Source organism: Zalophus californianus, chromosome 9, assembly GCF_009762305.2.
Source record: "Zalophus californianus isolate mZalCal1 chromosome 9, mZalCal1.pri.v2, whole genome shotgun sequence".
Classification (NCBI taxonomy): Eukaryota; Metazoa; Chordata; class Mammalia; order Carnivora; family Otariidae; genus Zalophus; species Zalophus californianus.
In genome coordinates this window covers 38,842,972-38,866,734 of record NC_045603.1, presented here as the reverse complement: position 1 = coordinate 38,866,734, position 23,763 = coordinate 38,842,972, and the positions used below count along the sequence as shown (strand labels likewise).

At 35.9% G+C, this 23,763-nt stretch overlaps 1 protein-coding gene and 1 non-coding gene across 3 annotated transcripts in view; one reads left to right on the top strand and one right to left on the bottom strand.

Moving 5' to 3' along the window:
- PAWR (pro-apoptotic WT1 regulator) overlaps positions 1-23,763 on the bottom strand; it is a 109,233-nt gene that overhangs the window by 47,073 nt on the left and 38,397 nt on the right. The gene's annotated exons all lie outside the window — the stretch shown is intronic.
- On the top strand, positions 17,057-17,148 carry LOC113923263. Its single transcript, XR_003520261.2, has one exon. It is a non-coding gene; the product is annotated as a small nucleolar RNA SNORA8 (small nucleolar RNA).

Here is a 23,763-nt window from a genome sequence, read left to right as displayed (position 1 = left end):
CTAAATGGAGTAAATAAAAATGTATGAAATTTCCAAAACTAATTATTAAACAATAATTCAATAACTGAATGAGTTATGCTTTCTAACAACTTTGTAACATCTAACAGAAGCACTCTGATTTCATGGATTTAAAAGCTGAACTTACAATAAAAGTTAGCATTTTCAATAAAAAAGAAATCTTAGTTGTAAAGAATCCCAAAATATAACCCTCCAAAAACAGGAAATGAAATCTTTCTTACACAGTTTTAAAGAACCTTTCTCACCATTAAAATCTGCACCAATACCATCAGATACGACTCAGCCATGGTCAGACCCAACCACACAATCTCGTGCTGGGATCCCATTGGACCTCAGACCTAAGCAAGTGTTAAATTCTCTATAAAGCAATATCCATGAATAGACAGGTAGCACTCAAGCACTCTCATTTTCAGCCATTTCAACTAATACTAGTAATAATAATATTTTTTAATAATTTTAAAACTGTAGTTGGGTACTTTTATTTGAAGAGAAAATGACATTTTTCAAATTACAAAATTAATGTACATTACCAAGACACTTTTTTTTTAAAAGATTTTATTTATTTATTTGACAGAGAAAGACAGCGAGAGAGGGAACACAAGCAGGGGGAGTGGAAGAGGGAGAAGCAGGCTTCCTGCAGAGCAGGGAGCCCGATGTGGGGCTCAATCCCAGGACCCTGGGATCATGACCTGAGCCGAAGGCAGATGCTTAACGAATGAGCCACCCAGGCGCCCCACCAAAACACTTTTAAAATAAAAAAAGAGGGGCGCCTGGGTGGCTCAGTTGGTTAAGCGACTGCCTTCGGCTCAGGTCATGATCCTGGAGTCCCGGGATCGAGTCCCGCATCGGGCTCCCTGCTCAGCGGGGAGTCTGCTTCTCCCTCTGACCCTCTCCCCTCTCGTGCTCTCTCTCTCTCATTCTCTCTCTCTCAAATAAATAAAATCTTTAAAAAAAATAATAATAATAAAATAAAATAAAAAAAGAGGGGCGCCTGGGTAGCTCAGTTTGTTAAGCGACTGCCTTCGGCTCAGGTCATGATCCTGGAGTCCCGGGATCGAGTCCCGCATTGGGCTTCCTGCTCAGCAGGGAGTCTGCTTCTCCCTCTGACCCTCTCCCCTCTCGTGCTCTCTCTCTCTCATTCTCTCTCTCTCAAATAAATAAAATCTTTAAAAAATAATAATAATAATAAAATAAAATAAAAAAAGAGGGGCGCCTGGGTAGCTCAGTTTGTTAAGCGACTGCCTTCGGCTCAGGTCATGATCCTGGAGTCCCAGGATCGAGTCCCGCATTGGGCTTCCTGCTCAGCAGGGAGTCTGCTTCTCCCTCTGACCCTCTTCCCTCTCGTGCCTTCTATCTCTCATTCTCTCTCTCTCTCAAATAAATAAAATCTTTAAGATAAAATAAAATAAAATAAAAAAAGAGGAGCACCTGGGTGGCTCAGTTGGTAAAGCGTCAGACTCTTGATTTCAGCTCAGGTCATGATCTCAGGGTCCTGAGATCAAGCCCTGGGAGTCTGCTTCTCTCCCTTCCTCTCCCTGCCCCACCCTCCAACACCCCCCCCACCTTTCTAAAATAAATAACTCTTAAAAAAAAAAAAAGACAATTGGTATCACTTTGGTACAAATCCTTCCTTCTACTAGAACTTTTTTCTTAAATTCAGGTAATTATAGGCATCCTGTTGGGACTTACTTGCACCATCTTTTTTCAACAAAAATTTTAGTAGCTGCATAGTATGATATCACATTAATACATCATGATTTGTTTAATCATATCCAGGTGTGAGTCATACAAACTGAATAGTCTTTCATATAAATTCTAGTGTACATCTCTAATTTTCATGGCTCTTTAAGCATGCTGCCAAATCTTCTGCCAAGAAGGCTGTCTAATCCTTCTTATTTTTTTTTAACTCTCCAAACATATGAGGCAAATAATGGTTTGACTGATTCCTAGTTAGCAGAATGAAGAACTTGTGTTATCTTTATTGACTTTATGTATTTCTTTATGTAGCTTTACTTTCCTCTCTATGTCCTTTCAATTTTTATATTAGTTTCTTCATTTCCCTAGTATTTCTCAAAGCTTTTTTTAAAAGATTTTATTTATTTATTTATTTGAGAGAGAGAGAGAGAGAAACAGCATGAGAGGGGAGAGGGTCAGAGGGAGAAGCAGGCTCCCCGCTGAGCAGGGAGCCCGATGTGGGACTCAATCCCAGGACTCCGGGATCATGACCTGAGCTGAAAGCAGTCGCTTAACCAACTAAGACACCCAGGCGCCCCTCTCAGAGCTCTTAATACAATAAGATGGTAACTTCTGTCTATCATAAAGACAATCTTTTCCTAGCTCACCTTTTAATTCTATTTAAGTTTTCCTTTTGAAATTTTCTCCCTGTGGTTTTATGTTAAGAAAATGTTTTCCCCGGCGCCTGGGTGGCTCAGTTGTTAAGGGTCTGCCTTCGGCTCAGGTCATGATCCCAAGGTCCTGGGATCAAGCCTTGCATCGGGCTCCCTGCTCAGTGGGGAAGCCTGCTTCTCCCTCTCCCACTACCCTTATTTGTGTTCCTGCTCTCGCTGTCCCTCTGTCAAAAAAAAAAAAAAAAAAAGATTATTAAAAAAAAATGTTTTTCCACGTTGAGATCTTTAGTAAACACATACACTTTCTAATTTTTACTATCTCATTATTAATTTTTTAACTCATCTCATATTTAATTTGTCATATAGTCAGGCTGGAAACAAATGTGTTTCCTTTTGTTATAATTAGCAATTGTTCTAGCCACATACATGGAATAATCCAGAACTGCAGCACTGGTAGTGGGTTGTTTGAGTAATGGCTCCTGGAGGACTCTAGCACCCCTTCCAAGTTTCATACCCAGGGGCTCTGAACAACCCATCTCCTCACCATGGATACAAAATGCTACCTTTATTATATATTTTTATATATGGGTATGTTTTTAGCTTTCTGTTTGTTCCACTGATCTATCTATATTAATACTCAAATCACATTACTTTTATCATTGTAAGTTAGTAATATCTAGCAGTTCAATTATTATTCATTTTTAAAACTCTCTTGACCATTCCCAGCCAATGTATTCTCCTAGTAGATTATTTCAATACATTTGAAATAATGTATAAATTACTTGGAAAAAACTACTGACAACATTTACTAGCTGTGTGACCTTGTAAAATGGGGACAAGAGCAGTGCCACATAATAGGGTTGTTGCTAAATAGGTTAGCAATAAGTTAGAACTAAGGAAATGAAAGTAAATATAGACAATGGATAGACATGGCAAACAGAAGTAGAACCTGACCGGACTGGGAAAGCCAAAAGCAATCAAGTAACAGTAACAAGATGACTCCTAGCTATCTAGCTCATGGTGTCATTCATGTACACAGAAAATTTAAAAAGGGAAATGATGAGGAGTTTGGTATTGAGCATTTGAAATATTGAGGGATATACAAGAGGAAAAGAAAGACCAAGGTACAGATCAAAGGCTAAGCCTCTTCTAAAACTGCAGGGAAGGCTCTCAATATGGATCTAAATGCAGATAACTTAGACAATACAGGCAAAAAAAAAAAATTTTTTTGAGAGAGTTCTGATTGAGAGCTCTCTAGTTTCTTCTCTGAGAAGTTAACTGTGCTCTTCTGCTGACAGTCATAGGTAGAAGTTTAGGATAAGGTAATGGGTAGGAGGTGGGTTAAAAGTTTAAACTACCTATAGTAGGAAACATAAAAGTGAGGGAAATAAAAATACATAAAGGACTTTCAGACAAGTGCTGAGGGTCTAGCTCAGAATGAAGAACCTAAGACTTCAAAATGGCACGAATCTGTGATATCAGAAAACTCATTAGTGCTATGAGTCCAATTCTATTATGAAAACTTATTTATCAATATTTTCAGCAAGTTATCTAATTATTTCTGGAATGGATGTGAAAGAGGGCCTTTCCATATCCCTCAATTGTTGAAACAGGTAATTCAGAAGCAAGTCCTGACCAGCAGGATATTAATTGTGCAATTATACTTGAATATATTAGCTATGTTAGTATCATTTCCCATCAATATCTGACTCCCCTGTGGAATTTTTTTAAGTATTAAACTTAGTTAATCCAGGATCATACTAGTTTTTGGTGGAAATTCTTTCCACAGCCCTATATTATACACTTTCTTCTATTATCTACAACCCAGGTCTCAACCTAATTAGACTTGTTCTAATGCTTTAGCAGGGAGTAATAGGTCTGGGTATTTATAACATACAAATTCCTCAACATTAGTCACACAAACAATGCTAGGAAAACAAAGTAGGCACTAACTAGTATAAGAGACTATCTTCAGAAGGAACTATTAAAAAAATATGCAAAATATATTCTATCTTAAATGTATCAATGATGGCTCTTAAGCATAGTTCTAAGGTCAGAAAAATAAACATCATACTCTTCAGCTCAACAGTTCACACATTACTGACTACAGCCCTAGAGAGCGATGATATGAACAATCAAAGAAAATGAACAATCCAAATTATCTCTATTTAGTTTTCAACTATTATCAGATTTAAACAATCCAGTATTCACAGACTTCCTTCAGCTACATCCAATGATGCAATCTAATCCCACAGTAGTTATTCCTCAACTTCCAAGATATTTGGGCAATATACTGAACCACTCTATGCTTGTTCTGCTCATCTCCAAAATGGGGATAACACCAATAACTATGCCCCATAGAACTGTAAGGATTAAAGAAAATAATGCAGAAAAGCTAAGAACAGTAACACACACAGCACTTGGTAAATACTGTGTTATTATAACTCCCATCAAAGAACACTCAGACATACATTTAAACATGGTAATGACAAGAATAGCTAACTTTTACTATACACTTACTATGAACTAGGCATTTTTCTAATACTTTACTTGGATTATTTCAGTTAATCCTCACAGATAGGTACTACTATAGATTTATTTGGTCAATGCTGCTTCAGCTGGAATCTCTTTCTCCTTACTTCTCTATGCTTCCAACTCCAAGTATCCAATTCTTCCACATAGTAGGAATATATATGTTTATAGAATGAAACCTTATCTGATTATTTCAAATGTAAAAATCAGATTATAAATTCTCAAATTCTTAATATTTAACTCATTCTAGTTTTCTTTTTTTTTAAAAAGATTTTATGTATTTGAGAGAGAGAGAGAATGAGAAAGAGAGAAAGCACATGAGAGGGGGAGGGTCAGAGGGCGAAGCCGACTCCCTTCTGAGCAGGGAGCCCGATGCAGAACTCAACCCAGGGACTGGATCCAGGGACTCCAGGATCATGACCTGAGCCAAAGACAGTTGCTTAACCAACTGAGCCACCCAGGCGCCCTTAACTCATTCTAGTTCTTGATTACCTACCACTACATAGCTCCTTTCATTTCATGTTACCTAATGAAATTTTAAGGTTCCCAAAAGCAGGTACCTCATCCAGTACTGTTTCTGGATCCTTCAGTCTCTTGTCAGTAGTAACTACAGAATGGGAAGTTAATAAATACAAATGCATATTTCCTAATTTAATATTTCCTAAGAATGTACTATAATATTTTAAAATAATTTTAACAGCAAATTTATTCACTTATTTGAGGACATTCCTTCTGCTTAAAAATACAATTTGAAAAATACTCAGGCACACAGAAATAACTTCTGGTAATCACTTTCCATTTTATCCCAATTTCATTACAGATTCTAATGAGAAACACAGGATTTTCAAGAACTCTCATACATAGCATGCTCTAAGAAACACTAGAGAAATGCAGTAAAGTCTTATTTCTCCAGCACTGAACAAGCCAAACTTCCCTACGTTCTAAATAATTAATATGGGTCACTCTCAATCTCAAACCCCTCTCCCCAAATAATGAAAAGCAGTGATTAATAAATTCAGAGGATCTAAAATTAAGCCTAAAAAGATTCCAGGCAGAAGCTTTGAAACTTTTAAAATAAGTTATGTCTTCTAGTTTTTGTGGGAATGTTTATTTATAAAATCATTTAGAATTTCCTATAAACTACCTATTGAGATTTTGGGAGGCAGGAAAAGAGAAGACTATGGAAGAGAAAGCAATATACCGCACGTCGAGATTTCCCCAATGCAATGTGCTTTTTCCGAGAATTTAGAAATATTTGGATAAACACAATGACAGAATAATTTGTATACATACTTGAACAAAAGGAATGATAGCACTGAATCCTTTGGAACTGAGCAATTATCCTGGAATCTCTTTTATGCTTGGAGAAACAAAACCACCAAAGAGCTCCTCTCTATTTTAGCCAGAATTTTCAATAGAGAACATTACCATTTGGTCAATACTACTAAAAAGAAATTACTAAATAAGGGAAGGTTATAGGAAAAGGAATCCTAGAGAAGAAAGGAGGGTCACAGTTTTGCTAAGGTTTCTACTTGCTAAGGTTTCTACTATTTTCTGTAGATGTTCTACATAAAACCTACCTTTTTGGTTTAGTGTCCCTGAAGTGCAACTTCAGTCTTCTTTTTTCCCTTAGGAACATTCATCTAGCCCCTCTTAGGAAGCTTTACATTTCTGTTTAAATTGCCTTGTCCCCTATACACAACCTCTCCCATCCACAATATAGTCCATCTGAAAAGAACTTAAACTTAACATATAAATCATTCATACTAATATGTACTTCCATTAAGAATGGTTTCTCTCACAAAAAATAAAAAGTGTATGTCTATATAATACAAACTAAAACTGATCCTGAATGTAAGCCAGCACTTGGCACAGAGGCTGGCAACTACAGGTATTTAAAAATTAACTAGATGAATGAACTTAACATGTGAACCAATGAATCTACTTTTGCCTAGCAAGCTCCCACCCACCAAGGGTCTTTCCTCAGCACTCCCTTAGTCCTAGATCCTCCATTTTTCTCCCATCCATTGACCCCAAGACTCAAAGACCCAAGTCCTACTTGCTGTACCTTATTCTTCTATCCCAGACCTACAATCACTGTGTGACCCAAACACGCAACCAGCCTGTATAACCAAGAGAGATTCTGCCTTCTCAAACTCTTCAATCCTTTGGATACACAATATCTCAGGCATGAAGAAGAGAAAGACTACTTGGGAGCACAGGGGTGTAGCTTAAAGAAGTCAATCCTAGAATAGTTTGACAGGTAGGGATCCTGGAAGAGAGCTTAAGAATATATGTATCCGAGAGTCTGAGGTCAAGAGGAATAACTAAAAACTGTAGTGGCAGTGGCTAGATAGTAAAGAAAATATAAGGAGAACTAAAAATTTAATCTCAATTTTGTCTAATTACCATATAACACCCACCATTAAATGGTGGATTCATTTTACTTTAAATTTTATTAGACAACATTAAACTCTACTTGTGCCCTTAATTCTCAGGTTTTATTGATTATACAAATGTAGTTAAACTGATTTTTTTTAATTTGTTAGACAGTACATGACCATGCTAAATCAAATGTAGTAACAACAGTAACAGTTAACAACCATAGAGCACTTCTGTGTCAGGCACTGGTCTAAGTGCTTTTCAGAGAATAACTCTTTTAACCTTCACAATCCTGTAAAAGATAGGTACTATTATCAACCCCACTTTATAAATTTAGAAGCAGTTAAGCAACTTACCTAAAGTCACACAGCTAACAAGTGATGGAACTGTGATTTGAACTCAGATAATGTGGCTGCAGAGCCTATGTTCTTAACCACTAAGCCATATTTACTATTTTGTGGTGATTAGCTTATTCTCTACTCTTACAAAAAATTTAAAAAAAGGGGGGGGTCTCAAATACAACAGATATTTTATACAATGTTTATTAATAGGATTAAGAAAGTCTAATGATTTACCAAGGGAAACTGCATATCTCCTTTCATGAGCATTCTGAAAAATCATAAATATTTATCTGAGATGCTATAAGATGGAGGTGGGGGGAGGGTGTATAATAGGAAAAATATATTTTATTACATCAAAGATGCCAATGACTGAAAACATACCATTATTTTACATACCACTGACACACAAAAAAATTTCCAAACTATAATACAATGTTATTTTAAAACATATCTTAAATGAAAAGTGAACAAAGGTATAACTATTATCAATGAACTACAGTCACTTATCAAGGAAACTTCAATATATAGTTGCTTAATAGATGAGACCATGTGAAAATTAGTATTTCTTGAAATCTGCTATATCATTCTGGGAATCTACATATGTAGAAGAAATTAAAGACCTGAAAACAAACTAAGACTGGGGTTTAAACTGTGGTTGTAGAGAATTTCAAAACTACATGAGAAACTGGTTTACCAACCATATGCCTAGACTAGTTAGCTGGGGCTACCATAACAAAACACCACATAATGGGGGCTTAAAGAGAAATTTAATTTTCTCACAGTTCTGGAGGCTGGAAGTCCAAGACCATGGTGTCAGCAGGTTTGGTTTCTACTGACACCTCCCTCCTTGGTTTGCAGACAGCTGTCTTCTCACAGTACCCTCGTACGGCCTTTTCTCTGTGTGTGTGTTTGTGTGTGTGTTTCTCTGGTGTCTCTCTCTCTCTTATTATGGACACCAGTCATAATGGATTAATGCCCGCCGCTTACAATCTCATTTAACCTTAATTATCTCTTTAAAGGCCCTATCTCTAAAAACAGTCATACTGGAGGTTAGGGCTTGACTCAGTCCATAACAATATACAAGAGCTGATCTTAGTAGAACCCATTCCTAGAATGCAAAACATCATTTCTGTTATAGGGAGCTACTGTTGAGGTAATAGTCCTCGGTACGAAGTCATTTCTACATTAGGATCAATAACAACAACAACAAAATCAGAATAGCTCTTTGTTTGAGACTAAAATAAATTATTCTGGGATTTTTAAGAATTGTTTACGGCTCAACAAAGTGCCTTTATTTCTGGTTCTTGCTATATACTCATACTAGAATCAATTTACATTTTATATGACAAAGGCAAATACTGCTTTCAGGCAATTTTTGCACATTATTCTATATATTACTTAAGAGTAAGAATTACTATTTACCTTTGACTCACTAGCACCTCACAAAGTGCTGGGCATGTAGTAACTGCTTAAGTATCAGAGGAGGGAAATTGAAAGAGAAGAAGGAAGAAAGAAGCTGTTAATTTAGATACAGCACTCTTTCAACTCTTACTAGCTTTTAAAAGGAGGTACCCTGCAAATTACCTGAACCAAAATACTTAATATTCAAAGAAGGTATAAAGATACATGCAGCAAATTTAAGGTTTAACACTTCAGCTGGTTCTTAGCTTCATGTCACAAATCCTAAAAGTAGAAAGCAAGAAAATCTCATGAACAAAACGTCAGCTCCCCCTGAATGAGCATTTAAATGCTATTTGAAAGCAGAAAACACAGTTTTTAAAAGACTTTTCAAAGCTTAGAGGGTCTATTTAATTGCCAGTAAGTCTACTAGTTCAAAAGCTGGTTTTTGAAGCCTGCTGGTTTTTGAAGCCTGCTGATTCTGTTTCAACAAGAAACTTTTACAAAATTTTATCTGCTTCGCCCCCCAAAAAGCCTACATAAAACACAGCATTTACATATAATGCCTACTCTAAACTCCAGATATTCAGAAACTATCCATGCAATAAGCTATCAGCTCATTCAGGGTTTATGTGTATGGCTCCACTCTACAAGGGGAAAAAGTAGAAGCCTAGAGTAGGCTAGAGATATAGGTGAAAAGAAACATTCTTAATGGTTACCCGCTATTTTTCAACCATCAAGGAGTATGAGAATGTATGTACAAACCAAAAATAAAGCAGTATCTAAATATTTGGTTGGGGGTGCCTGGGTGGCTCAGTTGGTTGAGGATCCAACTCTTGGTTTAGGCTCAGGTCATGATCTCATGGGTGGTGAGACTGAGCCCTGCGTCAGGCTCTGCACTCAGCGGCGAGTATGCTTAAAGATTCTCTCCCCCTGCCCCCCACTGCTGGTGTGCTTGTACTTACACATGTGCATGTGTACGCTCTCTCTCTCTCTCTCTCTCTCAAATAAATTAAAAAATCCTTAAATGTTTGGTTGGGATGTTAACCATAACAGATACATGAACAAAGGTGGACCATTTTTAGTTTATTATTTGGGTCCATGCTTCTCCATAAATTTAGACAATTAAATATGAAAGCAAATAGTAGTAACACTACTTTGATTTGACACATCTGAATCAATGAACATTAACACAATAGTTATTTAGAAAGGAAAACATTCCTTCAGTACAAACGTGCTTATTATGGTTTCTTGTCTTTGTAACTGAAATTTAAGATTTGTTTAAATTGCCAAAATCCCTGATCATTGAGTTTTAGTTTATTTTAAAAGGATCCAAAGTTTTTGATCTCATATGTCAGAAGAACTGAAAAAAACTTCTATAATGAGAAAGAAAACAAAATGCCTACAGAAAATGGTAAGTTCATTTTGTCTTAATTCTGATATTTACTGAAAAACGTTCTCGTGTAGCATACTTTTCAAAGCCTTTCAAAGAATGGTAATAATATGCTTTTCTTACTACATAGTTCAGATCAAATTATATGCCTACCAATTACAAACATAAGTATTCATTTACATACCTTCTTTCAGTGTTGAGAACACATTTCCTATTGACCAAATCACTTACGTGAAAGATTTAAATAAGACATTAGGTAACAAAAATTCCACTTCTCCTTAGCTGTTTTCCTATTACCTTTATCAAATACTTTCTGAGCCATATACTTAAATATCGATATCCTCATTATCCCAACTATAGCGTTGCTTTGTATAATCTGAAGGCCCATGGAACCAGCTCAATGTTAATCTGGTTATAGCAATTCAAACAACTCCTTTCAGTAGTAAGCCCAGTATCTCAATTAGGAACAAGAGTGTTTCAGTCAGGTTCTACTACCATGTACCTACCCTTAAAGTAGTGTCTCTACTTTTTTATATAACCACATTTAGTGATGTTCAAATGAAATTATGCTTATTAAAGTACCTCATAAAATGTTACTTGTTACACAAACAATTTAATGGATACACCATTCCTTCAAATATTTACATTCAAGGCAGTGTTAGCAAATGGGGACTGAGAAACAAAACAGAAAGAATCCCTCTCTTCATGGAACTCAGATTCTAGCTGTGGAAATAATTAATATATTTAATCTCAGTTTCCTTCCACTAAAAATGACAATGAAGAAATGTTAAAAAGATATTAGCACATAATGACAAAAAAATAAGGCAAGAGAATGAGAGATGACAACTAAGTCTTGGACTACAGAAAGCAGATGGACAACTGCTGATTTAGCAGAACAAATAAATCTGAAGTCTACACATCAATCAAAAAAGGAAAAGTATACCAAGGAATTGAAGAAAAGGCTTAGGAACTAGAAGTATCAAAAGTCCCCTAAAGGCAAGGGGGGAGGGGGTTGGGCAAAAAAAGGAGGAGTAATGAAAATTCTATGTAAAAGGAAATTAGGACAACCTGCTCCCTACCCTCCTCGTCAACTATTTTCTCCCCACAGACAAGGTTTACTCTTTACAAATACTGAACCAAAGAGGTGCCTGACTCTGTGACATCAGTAACAGTGACATCGGTAACAGTTAAGGGTGGAGGTGAGGAATGAATCACACTGAAACCAGGAGTGAACATACGTACATATAAAATAGCGTAATTTTTTAAAAATAGTGTCATTTAAAAAAAGTGTCCATTTCAGTACCCTTCAGCACATGGATCTCAAAACATCCAATGACAAAAGTGTAACAAGTATTCCCCATAATTTCAGACCTACCCAAGTTGTTAAATACAGTAAGTATAATGCTTCTTGCTCACCAAAAAGCCGTATTTCGCTATCAAAATAATTTATTATTTTCAAGTTTAGATGGAAAGAGAGAAAAAGGACAAAAGGAATTATTTTTAGAGGTTAGATGATCATCGTGTCAGGGATGCTTTAGGCAATGAGTAAAAAGGTAATCAACACAATTTTAAATAGCACACAAATGGTTATGTAGTTATTTTAACATACATTAGAAAAAATGTTGCTAGTATACTGAATCTGTAATTTCAGAAATACTGTTGCTTAGCCAAGGCTAAATTTAAAAAAATATTATTGTAAATACTAACAAGGCACTTTGCAGAAATAACAGCAGTAGGTAAACATCTAAACTGTGCGGCACAGTACTGCAGAGACAATGACTAAGTTGGCTGGTGACGCTAAGACCAGATAAAATTCCTTCAAACTCCAAGGATTCCTTCAAATCTGTTTCTAAAAACATTTTTAATAAGGGTGCCTGGCTGGCTTAAGTCCATAGAACATGCAACTCTTGATCTTAGGGGTATAAGTTCGAGCCCTATGCTGGGTGTAGATTACCCAAAAAATAAAATCTTTTAAAATAAAATTTTAATAGGGGCACCTGGGTGGCTCAGTTGGTTAAGCAATGGACCCTCGGTTTTGGCTAAGGTCATGTTATCAGGGGTCATGAGATGATCTCCATGCTCAGCGTGGAGTCTGCCTGGGATTCTTTCCCTCTTCTTCTCCCTCCCCCTCTGCCCCTCCCCCCTTTCTCTCTCTCTCTCTCTCTCTCTCTCTCTCTCTCTCAAAAATGAATTAAGAAATAAAATTTTAATAGACCTATTTTAGGAAGCAAATATTTTCTGGATCTGTACTGACATAATGTATATGACCAAAGGGATGCTTTTTTTTTTTTTAAGATTTTATTCATTTATTTATTTATTTGAGAGAGAAAGAATGAGAGAGAGCACGAGAGGGAAGAGGATCAGAGGGAGAAGCAGACTCCCTCTGAGTCAGCTCCCTGCTGAGCAGGGAGCCCAACGCGGGACTCGATCCTGGGACTCCAGGATCATGACCTGAGCCGAAGGCAGTCGCTTAACCAACTGAGCCACCCAGGGGACATTTTCCCAAGAAAGGATACAACACTAGACAAAATTAATTCTTTGAGCTATAGTAATTTAAAAATTTGAAAACAGAATAATACATTAATGAAGAAATAAGGAAGCACTTAGAAAAAAAGGGAGAGGAGAATTATAAGTTATATTAATAGAAACTACCATTTACTGAGGTTCTACTATGTACTGAGTCAGACAATAGAAATAGGCAGTCTTCACAAAACTCTCATTTATAGATTAAAAATCTAAGACTCAGAGATTAAAAAATGTAGCCATGGTCCCAGCTGGGGGGAAGGAGAAGGGAAAAAATTGAGAAATAAGGGGAAAAATTATTTGATAACCACCAAATTCTCAATATAGTTTCCTAACATTCCTAACATCTAAAAATCCAGAAAGTAAATGACTAAAGACTATTAGGCATACAAAATGGTCAATAAATTAGATTTACTACAATTAACATTCCAAGGAGATATTATCCCCAGAAAAACCATCAATTTGATAAAATAGATTCATCATGTTCATCTTATTCTAGCTGAGGATTTAATTACATTGTTGGTTCAGCCAATGAAGAGTTATAGCAAAAAGAATGCCCAAAACTTAAATGGTCACATACCACTTTTCAATTACACAAAGTCAGAAGTTATTTAGCAGCCCAACGAAACAACAACAAAATTTAGCCATATGCTTTATATTTCTATGACCTGTGTCCTTAAAATGTCAAAGGATGTTTAGCAGTTAAATTCTCTAAGTTTTCAGAAACCCTCCCATATTTGTATTATCATAAAAAGTAGTAATTTTGTGAAACTGAAGGGAGACTCTGCTATTCATGCTTTTAAAATGTGCTTTTAATTTTTCTGACTACTAAAGGCTATAATAATGTCACTTGGAAAACAGAAGGCTGAGTGAGCATCTGAGGGTAAAAAGGAATGTTTTCACAGGCTCAGTTGGTAAATACCACTGGCTCTAGATGAACATTCTTCCCTAACTGGAAGCCAATCACAATTTAACTTGAAAAATCTCGTTACACAGAGCAATGGGAGATCGTATTATCTCAATTATCCCTTCACTTAAACTCAAGGGTTCAACTAATACTTTAAACATTATTAACATCTGTTCCTTTTTACTATGTTTCCAAGTAAGTCCATACCCAGAGTTAAGATTTAGCTAAACTAGTCAACAAGCCTACATGTTAGTTCTCTAGTTTGGGTACTACAAAAAGCTGATTTTTATACTCCATACTTTGCAAACATTCAATTTGCAAGTTACAATACAAGTGCTCTAAGGGAAGAACTTGAGACCCCCAATTCAAAATTTTAATGTCATAGCAATCATTCCTTGTATTACACACAGCAGTATTCAACACAGCTGAATAAGGCCAATATGATGGGAAGATATAATTCTATACAATTCCAGAGTAATAAATCTGCAATCAGTAAATCACTTGGATACTAGAGTACATGATCTTGAACAGAAAGAACTAGGTGTCCAGGAGATGCATGAAGTATAATCATATGAAATAAAAATTTTAAAATTAAGCAAAATATTACATTTCTGAAATTTAAAGTATTTTTCTTTCTTCTGATGTAAATCTTTACTCTTGGTGACTGAATAGGGAATACACTATAAACATGAACAGGCAATTCAGAAAACACCAACACCCACTTAAGTAAGTGTAAACATGTACTATCTCAAAGAAAAACAAATTATAACCAAAAAAGAGAGAATTGATTAAAGATATTATGGCACACAATTCAAATTTGAATCTTTCCCTTATAAGCCTGAATCCTCAATCCCAGATCTTAGTCTTCCATATCTTGGCTCAATCTCTCAATACGGATGCCCCATGTGGTATCTCAAGCTTCCATTTGGCCAGAGGATCAGGTTATTACCTCTAGGCTGGACTAGCAAAACAAACACTCAAGTAACAATAAGAAAATCAAGGAGGAAAGTAACAGTCCCAAGGCTTAAATCCCTTGGTCACTTCTACAGGGGATTTCTGAACCACTATTCATAGTTGTAAAACCCTAGAAAGGACTGATATGATCAGTATTTTAAATTTAGACTCTAAAAGGAAAGAAAAGCAACCCATGTCACTCAACTTGATGAATGGATGAACAAACACAAACAAAAGTGGTATTTATGTATAGACACACACACACAGCCTTAATAGGAAAATTCTGACATACACTACAACATGCATGAGCCTTTTAAGACATATGCTAAATGAAATAAGCTAGTAACAAAAGGACAAATACAGTACAATTCCACTTCTATGAGGTACCTAAAGCAGTCAAATTCATAGACAAAAAGTAGAATGATGGTTGGGGGGTGGGGAGAAGGAAGGGGAAATGGGGAATTACTGTCCATTGGAGTTTCAGTTTGGGAAGATGATAAAGTGGCTGCACAACAATGTAAATGTATTTAATGCCACTGAACTGTACACTTTAAGACAGAATGGTAAATTTTATGTTATGTATATTCTACCAAATAAAAAAGGGAAAGATAAAAACGATTAAGCTCACAACTGCAAAGACCCTTTAAGACTTTCAAAAACACTAGTGGAATTTAAATATTTAATTGACTAAGTAATACAAAGATATTCTTTGGCTAAATATACCTTGTAATACAAATTACAACCTGATGAATGTGAGGATTTGAGCTGATAAATGAAAGGCTTTCAATACAAGTCCACTTAAATCTTTATGGAAAAATCTTCAGATTTGTGATTCTATGGAGAATGTCATTTCAAAAGCTCTTTGGAAAGAGTTCAATGATAAAATAAGATAAAAATATGGACCATCAAGCACTTACTTCATTTTCCAAACTCTGTATTAACCTTTTCCTGAAAGGAATGCATATTCTGCAGCAAATCTTTTCATCAATCACCATGTGAAAACCTTTGGCAGGGACACTGTGCATTCCTGGGAGGATTTAAATGAGTTTGTGAGAGACTGAAACCTGGCTTAAAAGCAAAGAATTGGATTTAGAATTTGACAAAGAGTTTCTTTTCTGAAGAACTTAAAATGTTCTATCATGAGTTTTCATATTTATTTGCTCCATCGTTAGCAAAGAAGCAAAATAAAATTATCTTTTGGTAGTTTTCTACACTTTACTGCCCTAGCTCTATCTGCCTACACTATAGTCCTATATTTGAAATACATTCCTATCTTTAGCAAAAAAGGAATAAATTAAAAATTCCAATTACAGGAAATCCTATTTCAAATCCATCATTTAAAAACTCTTAATTCATCTACTTTTGAACTAGTTCTCTACTAGAAAGCAGGATAATTTTTTTAAATGATGCAATTTCAATCTCCTTAAACACTTCACGTGAACTGATATCAGTGCTTATTAAAAATAAATCAAGCCTATCTTTTATTTCAAATTCTTGGAGTTTTTCTTAACATTCATTTGACAAATTATTTTAATTGTAAACAACAGACACTCATTTAATTCTGCAACATTTATTTTACACCTAAAAACTGAAATTGTTCTAAAGAATCCTTATTTGTAGTGGAGTAAATTAGAGAAAATCAAGTACTACGACAGGTGCTATCTGAATGATACAAAATCTTCCTAGAAGAGCCATATTGTCAGATCAGCTTAATTTAAGTACTCAAACATGTTAAAACAGCTGCTGTAAACCTGAGAACAAGATGAAAAGATTAACAAAAATGAATTGACAGTCCTTAAAGAATAGAAGGGGGGAAACCAAAAGATCCTTGTGAAGAATATTCCAGTCCTATGAGTCAGCAAAATAGCATCCTACTGGCACAACAGTGATTAGAAAAATGGAGAAAAGTCTACTCATAATGGCATCACCCACCATTTCCATAAATAATGTTTGCTTAAACATGACGGCATTTAAAATTTACCATAATTACAAATAATATTCTATTAAAGCACCGAAGTCAGCAGCTCATTCCTGCTGGGTGTTCAAGAGACAGTGCAATAGAAACTCAGTATCTAGCATTGGGTGCCTGGGTGGCTCAGTTGGTTAAGCGACTGCCTTCGGCTCAGGTCATGATCCTGGAGTCCCGGGATCGAGTCCCACATCGGGCTCCCTGCTCAGCAGGGAGTCTGCTTCTCCCTCTGACCCTCTTCCCTCTCGTGCTCTCTATCTCTCAGTCTCTCTCAAATAAATAAATAAAATCTTTAAAAAAAAAAAAAAAAGAAACTCAGTATCTAGCATCGTTGGTTTTCTTGGCTTCGTGCTGTTAAACCTGGTATTTTTATTGAAACAGTATTCCTCTAGTTTTTCATACTGTTCAATTTGAGAGAATCTACAGGAGGAACTAAAACTTCTCTCTTTCTAGGGGTGTTTGAAATTGAGAACCAGGCAGATCCAGGCTCAGACCCTAATGGGGCCCCAGAGTAAAGACACTGGATCCCAAAGATTACAGGTGGGGAGTTTTTGAAGTATGTCCGTATTCAAGTGGAGATCGAAGAAGCTCAACTGAAAGAACTCTGGACTGACAGTGACAACTGTGGATTGAACAAGTTCTTTTTAAAAGGGCTATTGTGAAGATTATGATTCTGACTTTGGAGGAACTACGGTGAATGGAAGCGGAAGGAATCACATGTAAAATTCCTCAAATAAAAATTTATTAACTTTAAAAAAAATAAAAAATAAAGCACCAAAGTGTGGGGAATGGGGAGGAAGACATGGACTAGTCAATCCACTGGTTATAATATGATCAAATATAATAATAAGGCAGTCTCTGTGATCAATATATTAAAAAAAGGAATACACTCCCATGTAACAAAGCTTTGCATCAATTATAAGACAATGATTCAAATGACAGCCCTCTTGTCCCTCTGTACAAAAGCATGTGTTTCTCCTTCCCATAAATCAACCAACCAAAGGCGGCTCTGGGAGAGTTTCCTTTCCCTCTTAACATGGAAAACTGCTCAAAAAAGCCTAATTTTAATGGTGTTTTATGACCCCATGCAAAGGGCAATTATCACTTGGGTACTGGGGACTGCAGACACTTAAATGCCCTTTCTTCCTTTCAGTAACAATCAAGGAACTCTTTCACCTTGTGAAGCATTGCTACTGTACTCTATGGAAAAAAAACTAAGGAAGTAGAAGGAAGTTCGTTTGTTTTTATTAAAGTCACTTAACATCTCTATTAGTTTTCTAATGCATTTAAGCCTGCTAAAAATGAGTAATCTCAGGCCTCGCCCCAGATTCTTTCAACAAAATCTGCATTTTACAAAAGCCTAAGGTAATCTGTAGGCACATTAAAGTCTGAGGTGTAATGGTCTAAAATAGCCACACCTGCCAACCTGACTTCCCAATTAGCCCAGGCCCAATCACATATCACCAGTCTCCAAACATTTTTGGCTTTAAAATGGAAATGTGAAAGGAGCTCAAAATCTGAATATGAACTAACATCTTCTCCAGTATCAGACTAAAATGAGAGAAGGCTTCAATGGAAGTGTAGGATCCCCTTGGGAGTGTTAAGAAAATACTGATGTCCAGGACACACACCACAGGATTAAATACGGAGCATCAGTCCCCCAGGTGACTTTAACATACAGCTAAAAAGGATAACCAATAAACTAGAGCCTGGTTTCTCACACTTTCACCTATCACCTGTGGATCTGTAAAAATGCAGATTCTAATTCATTCTCTGAACTGAGGCCTGAAATACTGCATTTCTAGGAAGATTCTGAGAAGCAACAGCCCAGCCTCTGTCCATGTGGTCTAACAACTCAGCAACAGGTTGTCAAAAACAGAGATTTTGAGTTTTTGCTCTCCTTATTCTCAATAGTCAAGTGTGAATATGGATGATCTCCAAATTCAATATTCACATTATGTGTCAGACACTGTTTTAGACAAACCACTACAAAAATTAACAAGATACATAAATTCCTACCCTCACAGAGTGGATCATCTAATACATGAAAGAGACAATTAATTAAAATAGTGCTGATGGAGATACCTAACCCAGACCTGGAATGGAGAGAGATTTCTTAAGCACCATATGACAGAGATGAGCACATTTGGAATGGAATTCCTTCCGGGGCAGAAGACAGTGCATGTGAAGGTCTCAAGCTGAGGAAGAGCACATCACACTGAGAAATCCAATATTCACTATGTTTAAAGAGTCCAGACCGTGAAGGAGAGAATCTGAGAGATGAGACTGAAGGGCAGACTGAGCAAAGGCCAAAACATGAAGAGTCTGGTACACTAGGAGTCTAGACGTTTCCTAACTCCTTTTTGAACAGGAGAATTATATGACCAGATTTGTGTTTCGAAATCTAGCTCTTACTATAGGACGGAGAACAGATTGGAGACAGATAAAATTAATTAGAAGCCACGACAGTGATCCAAATTAAGTGATACCAGTAGCTTGAACTATTCCAGTAATAATGAGGATGGGAAAAAAGTAGATGAATCTGAATGATATTCAGGAACTAAAGTTGACAACATGTGGCGAACTGAATGGATGTGATATGGAAGTGGAGCAAGAAAATATGGAAGATAATCATGTTAATTCAGAGCATTCATATCAATAACTTGGAAAAACTAGATGGTCATACTACTCTCAAGTTAGGGAACACAAGAACAATAAAGTTCAGCAGGAAAAGATTATAAATTTTTAGGGAAAAAAGCAGAAATATTCAGTAGGCAGACTGGCACACAAGTCTCAAGCTCAAGAGGAAAAAAGACACTGGAAATACAGTCATAAATTAACAGTGATGACATCAATTTCTGGCCAAGTTGGAGTAATAGGGGCCAGATTTACCTTCCTGTAAATTTCATACAATCCTGTATGAAAAAACAACAAAAAACAGATTAAACATAAGAAATAATGGTTTTTAGACAATGGACATAAGGCAGCACACAATAACGACCCCTGAGAGACAGAAACTAACAAGGTAAACTCCACAGTTTAACTGCTTAGTTTACAGACTGCAACAGGGTGAAGAACCACCTGGGTAGAGCCCAGCAATCTCTTGGAATTGAAGAAATAGATGTGGGAGTCTTGGGATGGCTAGAATTTGCAGGGCAGAATTCTGAAGACGAAAGAGGTACAGAAATCTCCAGAGATGGATCCCCTCTCAAGATTTAAACTAAGTTATTGATCAATGCATGCACATGAGGAAGCACCCCAAAGCTGGGGAGAGAACCATCCCTTAGGATTAGTGGGAGCAAATCCAAACAAAGGTAGAACAGGCAACACCACTGTGCTGAAGGAAGCCAGATTTAAGAGTCCATACTATATGATTACATGTATATGAAATACTAGAAAATGCCAAATAATCTACTGTGACAAAACAAATCACTGGTTGCCTTGGATAGGGGAAAAATTACAAAGGGGTAATGGGTAAACTTCTGAGAGCAATGGATGTGTTCAATATCTTAATTGTAGTGATAGTTTCAAGGGTGTATACAAATGTCAAAACCTGTATACTATACACTTCAAATATGTTTGGTTTACAGTGTGTTTATTATATCTCAATAAAATTTTTAAAAACTACCAGCATATACATACAAACTGAAGCTATGGGGGTAGCTGAGATCGCTGAGCAATCACATATAGATTCAGAAGAAGATCTAGGGTAGGACCATAAAGAAAACCAGTATTTAGAGAAGTAATAAAGCAAAGAGATTGTGAAGGAGTGTCCAAAGAATTAAAGGAGAAATCTGGAGAGTATGGCATCAGTGAAGCAAAGGAAAAAGAGTTTTCTCTCACGGAGACTCTCAAGGAAAGAGCAGTCTATAATGTCAAATGTAAGATAAGGCCTATGAAAAGTTCAATGCGCAAAAGAGACGAAGATTATGAGGTAGGCAACATGGTTTAGGAGAAAGAGCACCAAGACAAACATTCTTTATTCAATAATTTGTCAAATTTCACAAGAAAGACTAAGAAATAGGGTGAAATTTTTATTTTAGGTTTGACAGTTAAGAAAAACCATGAATACTAGATGCAACAGATTGTTACATCTGGCACTAGCACCCTAACTAATATACTGTGTGCAACATAAACAACAGTAATTAATTGTCCTTAATTGAGTCTTTAAAGGAAATTAAATCAGATCAAGCTAGCGTTATTGGTGCATATTCTCATTAAGTATGAGGAAAAATCTAACTTGGAGGTCCATCTTCCCATCTAAATTTAATAGGAAACTAAATACTTGAAATTCTTCCAGTTTTTCTTTTTTAATGAGTAATAGGATTATTTATGTTCTTCCTATCAACCAAGCAGAAAACATTTTTTTTGCCTCATGTTAAAATAAGAATTTATGTTTACATGCAGATGCACATCATCAGTACACATAAGAATTTAATTCAGTAAATTAAAGTTAGTGAACAATCTTTAAAACAAATGCAGATTTATGTTATATACACTAAAATTCCAAGAGAATAAATTAGTCATCCCTCAAAGTAAATACGAGAAAGTAGTTGTTTTATTGTTCCTTTTAAATGTTTATACAGATTCAACTTACTAAATATCTCAAAATGAAGTTATAAAATAGATTCTATATGTTAGTCTCTTGATTATCTCTATATATATTTTAATCTAAACTCAAGCTACAAATATCTGTAATATTTTGTAGCAGGAGCATTTTAGACATTGGACAAAATAAGCCAATACAGACGGCCAAATATAGCCACAGGCATTCACAAACATGGACAAGCTTTATTTGATCTTGTCATGAAAAACACTGCCCCACACTCTATCTCGTTTTAGTAGCATCATCTCCAGCTGTACAGTAGTAATACATGACTGGAGAAAACCCACTAGTTCTCATATTGTCCAGACCAACTGATCCCTAAATAAGATTAAAGTGTTAAAAATGTTTTTCACAGCAAATTTCATTTTAGAACTATGTATATTTCTATCTGTGGTCACTCAGAATATTTATTGCATTCTTCTGTAACGATAAGAGAAAAATAAGCTGTAGCAGCTTGAGACTACACGTTAGTTGAAAATTTATCAATCATAAAGAACATCAAAGTTTTTAAAAATAATTTACTGTGATATTTAAAAAGGATTTTGTCTCTGGTCTATCCGGTTTCCCTTTTTTTCTTTTATGATATTTAAGAGAAGAAAATATTTGCGTTTAAAAGACTACATACTCCCCAAACACAGTGCTACAAACTGTTCAAAATAGAAAGGTTAAAGAGAGAGGTGGGAGAGAGAGACCTGGAAAGAAAAGAGTAACTCTTACTAACCAACTATTTTATTAGACAAGGCTGCAAGAAATAACAGTAAAAAGAAAATGCTGAAAACAATATATTCCTCATGTTTAGTGCTAGGCTCATGTTAAAAGTTTGGGAGACATAACTAGCCTTTAATAGGCATTAAAAGCAAATTTATCTCAGACATATTAATTATAAGCTCTACAATCACCTACAGTGAGCAGCCCAAAGTCTCTGATGAATTTATCCTGGTCAGGAGTAGCAGGGGAAATGAAGCCAGGGAAACAGGAAACAGCATGGATAAAATGCTTTTTCCTAAGGTAAACTTCAAAGTGGCATTGAAAGGAATCTGGTCCTTTCCTGATCAGCTGAACATGTTAAGAGGCAGAGAATGAAAGTACATAATTATTAGGTACCACAATACAATTCAAGATGACAGAGACAGAAACATGCAGAAGTGCTAAGATAAGGCACTGGGAAAAAAGAGGAGAATGAAGGAAAGCAAAGGTTAAAAACACCTCCTGGGGATAATCTTCTTACACACACACTATAACCACTACCATCACCTCACAAGACAAGAATACTTTCCTCTGCCACAGACTTTCGTAATAGCCCATACCAAAGGTTCTTAAGCTCTAGCACCCATCAGTGTTATCCAGGGAGATTGCTAAAACAGTAGGTCCGGAATGAAACACAAGAATTTGAATTCCTAACAAGGATGTTAGAAATCCTAACATTTGATGAGGCTGCCATACCCAGAACCACACTTTAAGAAGCACTGCTCTATACTTACCTTTTTATAACACTTATCCACTCATGACCACTTATTTAATATCTGTCATCTGGGAGGAGACAGACTCTGTTAAATCCATCACTATATGCCTATCACCCAGCACAATGGGTGATATAACATAGCCTCCAAATATTATTCAATGAATAAAGACCACTTTGAAAAACCTGGAATGCACATAGAACAGAAGTAAATGGGGGGAGGGTGGAGATGCACTAAAAAGAGAAATAAGAGTACAAAGATGTAGAAAACAAAAGCACGATATAAATTTACAAGTATTTACAAAAGAATGGCAGCAATTGTACACTGATCTAATTTCACAGAGGTCATAAGCAGAGAAATGTGTGTGACAATGAAGCAGCAAAAAAGTTAGAAGAAAAATCAAAGAGTATTTGATATTAAAAAGACGGTATTTTAAAAGAAAAGCAGTAAATTATATTCAAGTGGAGAAAGAGTTTGTTATGGACATACTGCTGTTAGATAGCTATGATCCTAATCATCATCATCACTGCTAAAATTCATTAAGTACCTATGAGTCAGATACTACACTAAGCAGTTAACATTTAACCAACTACTCCAGATAGCTGTTCTCTACATTTTACAGATAAGAAAACTAGACTGTAAGTGATGAAATCATTTGCCTTTAGAGTCAGAGGGACCTAGACTTGAATCTCTAGAATAGCCTTAAGCAAAAAATTTAGCCTTTTAACCTCTTGCTTAACTGTTATTCTTTCCATTAAGTCGGTTTTTTGTTACAGTCGTTTATTTTTAACTTAGCATTTAATGAGTACCCTGCGTGCTAAATAACATGGTGGTCAAGAGCATCAGGGTGTAAACTCAATGAACTGAATACTGCCTGGGTTTAAATTCCAGACAAAGTCAATTTCATTTATAAAATAGGTATAATAATAAGA